Below are 4,591 nucleotides of genomic sequence, written 5' to 3' on the forward strand. Positions count from 1 at the left end.
TATTGAGTTTCTTTCATTTTGAGAATGAATGAATTGGAATTCTCATATTGAGTTTGTTATACATTTCATTGACCCTGTATTTTTTTAAAGGACATGTAATCCAAAAAGAGAAAAGGATTTTCGGCTTTTCAAACATGTTTTTGTTTATAATATAATTTCATCTTAACATAATTATCTTGACAAATATTTATTTTATTTATTTATTTATTTAACTCTTTCGTCTCCATTGGGACTCTGGGTACCCATGGAAAAAATATTTTTTTTAGATTATTTAGAAGCGATAAAATTCCGATTCTTGTGGATGATTACAAACTATAAGGACGTCCAAATCTAGGAAATTTCTTGCAGGATCCCAATTAACTCCTGAGCTAAGATATTTTTGGTCAAAAATCGTGAATTTTCGATTTTCTGCTTCCTTGCAGAACCTTGTAACAAAATTCCAAGCGGGAGCGATATTTTTGCCAATATGGCCGATAATTTTGACACTTGGTAGCGAGGGAGATTGCTTTCAGGGAAGTTTTTTCTATTCTTCCTTATTTTGGTGAATTCTGATTGTCCAGGAAGTGTCTTTTAGGCTTTTGAGAAAGCTTAATGTGTCTACAATAACATCGTGTTGAGAGAAATGTGTTTTAAAGTGTTATTATGTGAAATATTTTGAGGAATCTGTTGGCAAGCAGGAGCTGGGTGTCCTTTTTAGCACTTCCTGGACATCCCACAAGATACTGGTCAATAATTCTTGTTTTAGTGATCAACAGTGCAAAGGAGTCATTTGATACGCAAAAATTATTCACAAAATTGATATTATTGGCTTTTGGAAAATTGAAATTTGTCTCCTTTTCGTTCTTTTGGGGACGAGAGTACCCATGAGTTTTCCGATTTCCCAGAGGCGGAGAAAATTCTTTCTCTACGAAAGTATCATATTTGACCACTAAGACTTACAATAAAGTGAGTTTTACTGAAATTCGTTCGCTGGATATGTTGTGGTCCGGAAAGAGTTAATATCCAACTGTCTTAGAAACTGTGCGTCTTTTAGATGCATAAAAACAAGCAAGGGGTTTATACGTCCACCACCGTCTTAGCGTTGGTGCCCAACCTACTCCGGAGCCAAACGGTGGAAATGCTCCTCTCAGGTTGAGCCAGGCACGAGAAAATCACCTTGCTAAATATTTAGGTTGTTTAGTGATCAAAATGCGAGAAATGAATTCAGTGGCACGTGACTGTAGGAAGTGGGGTAAGGATTGTCCTGAGATGGAGTTCGTGAAAAAAGAAATGTGGTCATATGGCCGAAAATTAAATATATAACGTAAAAAGTTGTTAAATGTTACTTCAAAGCATCGCAATGAAGCTTTATCACATGAGGAGGGCACTTCAGCACCATAGGAAAATAAAGGAATAAGCAGGGGCCGCACTAAACGAAGCCGGACACTCTGATGAGTGTAGAAACGATGTTTGCGAAAGGTAAAAAGTGAGAAGTTCACTCTCTTGCAGATGTAAGAGATGTGATCGTCCCAACCCAGGGAATCATTGAAAATTATTCCAAGATTCTTGACTTTATGGACGCAGGGAATTTCCTTGCCATTGAGTAAAATGGGAATGGGAGAAGGACGGATTCGATTACTCAATACAATGAGTGCCTCAGTTACTCAGAAGCCGAGATAATCGAGGTTGTTTTTTCCTGAACTCGTTTTTCGACCAGGGCGCCCCAAGTGTTCATTTGATGAACTTGAACTATTTGAAAGAATTGTTGTATTTTGTGCGACTTCCCATTTAAAACACTATTTTAAGTGTCTTGGTCGAGTAGAAGTAGTCAAATTGGCATCTGAGTGGTTTCAAAGCGTTATTATGGGAAAAATCAATTTTTTCACACTTAAACGACAAAATCGGAGAGATAGCGTAGTCTGAGCAGAAAATGATGTATGGACGAAATGTAGACACATATATCCTCTACAATTATGTCGAAGTAATCATCAAATTCGGTTTAGTGAAAGTCGAGATAATTGAGGTTATGTGATATTCAAATTGGTTTTTCGACTGTGCCGAGTTTGGTGTTGATTCCACGAAGTTCAAATGTTCTAGAAAGTTGCAGTGCTTTGCGAAACCTTTAATTTGCGCCCTCATTCTTCAAAATCGGTCAAATGGAACCGGAGATGCGGCGTTTTGAATTTTGTGAACTTTGACCCTCATATCTCCGGTTCTATTATAGCCACAGCGAACCCACGCCAGTTCTTGGTAACTTCATAGCTTAGGCTACAACACTCTAAAATTTGATCAAAATGCTCAATGGTGTTTTTGAGAAAAATTAGTTTAAATTTTTATGCTATCGAAGCGCCACCTGTGGTGACCTTTTGAACTTCCATCAGAAAGTGTTCATCGAGACGAAACCAAAAACCCAAAATTTAGGTCAAAATGTTAATTAGAACCCCAATCCGCAAAAAATTACTCTGACTCAAAAATCACTGGTTAATAAAATGGTCAAAAAAAATTACTCCTAATTGGAATCTTAAAAATTAGTCATATTCGCGTCGAATTTTGATCACAGCATTATTCAAGATTGAATTAGTAATATAGGGTGAAAGGAACGTCTATTGACACTTTAAGAACTCGTGTCAGCACCTATTGACACCCTACTCTGTACCATTTGGGATACGAAATTTGAACATCTCTGTTTATAGTAAAAGGTATATTACAGAAAAAACGTTATATTACTTATATTTTACTAGATAAATTAATTAATTTTCAACATTTTGACAAAAGTGTCAATAGGGGTTCCCTGTCGAACAGACGTTCCTCCGACCCTAATAGTTATTTTACGGTTCTAAAATTTACTCTACCATGCAGTAACAAAAGCGACTCCAAATGACGGTATTTTTCCGTACTAAAAATGACGCGCCAAAAACAATGCATTTGGCGTTTTTCTCTAGCGAATAGGTACGAAATCGACGTACACACTTTGAATGAAAACGTTAAGTACACTTCACAATTTTGTATTGCACTACCACCGTAGACACTATTTTCTCAGCAATTCATCACATTTTCCATCGTTTTCTACTACGTTCTATGTAAATTTCTCTCTAATTTTTCCCTAATTCACTATACTCACATTTGCGAAGATTTTTGCCGTTCGACTATTGCTGAATGAGGTATCCAACATATTGAAAATTTTCCAACTGAATAGCAACAACCGCAACAACACAAACAAATCTTTTAAAATTTTCACTAAATAGGTCTTTTCGACACAAAATTTTAATCACAGGACACTCCAGAGACTGGAGCAAACTCCTAAATCACAAAATTTCATTTTGCAAAAAAAATGTTTGTGTGTTTATCATGAAAAAAATTGCCTAATTTTCACTTAAATTCTGTCGGCACTGTACTTGTACTTTTTCGAATCACAACACACATCTCTACTGAAGGAGCTTTTCCTCCCAATGTACACTATTATATTGTTGAGAAAACACGCGAAAATATCAATTACTTTGCGAATTCACAGCTCTGAATGTTGTATTTGCCATAAGTGAAATTTCCCCTCAGATATATCCAGTGAGGAGAAGAATTTTTATTAGTACACTGGAAGTCGGCGTCATATTTTAGTCGTAGGCGGGTAATTTCGGAGTTATTATGACACCAAATGACTTCCGTAATTACCGTCATAGGACCCGTTTTTGGAATCCAGAATACATACATCCAACGGTAATCTTACTCCAAATTGCTATTGGAACCGGAGACAGAGGCCGGTCAATTATCGAACTTTGACCCCTTATGGCTCGGGTCAGGAGTTATCGATCGACTTGAGTATTTTTTTGTTTGATAGGTATAATCTGCGGGTATAACATTCTGAAATTTCAGCCCGATGCACAAAGGAATTTTTGAGTTATTTAACTAAAAAAATTGCAAATTTTTCTTTTTACGCCCCTATCGGTAGTTTTATGAACTCGTGATGTTAGAAGGGGAAGTGGCATTTCACGAGAGCTTTCCAAAAAGCCCTCACTTTTTAAATTCTGACAATTAGAACCGGAGTTATGGCCATTTTAAGAAATTTTTTTGACCCTTATAGCTCGGGTCAGAGGGGTCAGGGGACCTTAAGTTAGGTATTGATCGAAAGCTCTAAGGCCCAGCTATAACATACTAAAATTTGAACCCGATCGATGCCATAGGGGCTGAGCTATTGAGAAAACAAAAAAGGGGGGTATTTAAAATTATGGAAGGAGGGGTGGGGGTCAATGCATCAAGTGTTAACTCTTTGTCTTTAGGGTAATGTCATGACTCGGGGAAAAAAGTTTTTTTTGGGTATTTACATTAATTGAAATCTATCTGTTCGTACACGACATCATAATAGAAGGATGTAAGATTCTTGGCTCATTTTCTCAAGACTCCAGTTAGATTTCAATTAATGTAAATAGCCAAAAAGAAACTTTTTTCCCCGGGTCATATATGACCCTAAAGACGCGAAAGAGTTAAGCTCCAAAGAGTGTCGAGAGGCCAGGTCAGACGGACGAACGGACTATCCACCATATATCCACCATATCCACTTTTCGATTTTTCCGTTACATTGAGATATTTTAAATTTGAATTTTTAGTATGTTATGTACTA

The sequence above is a fragment of the Phlebotomus papatasi genome, chromosome 3 (assembly GCF_024763615.1).
Source record: "Phlebotomus papatasi isolate M1 chromosome 3, Ppap_2.1, whole genome shotgun sequence".
Classification (NCBI taxonomy): domain Eukaryota; kingdom Metazoa; phylum Arthropoda; class Insecta; order Diptera; family Psychodidae; genus Phlebotomus; species Phlebotomus papatasi.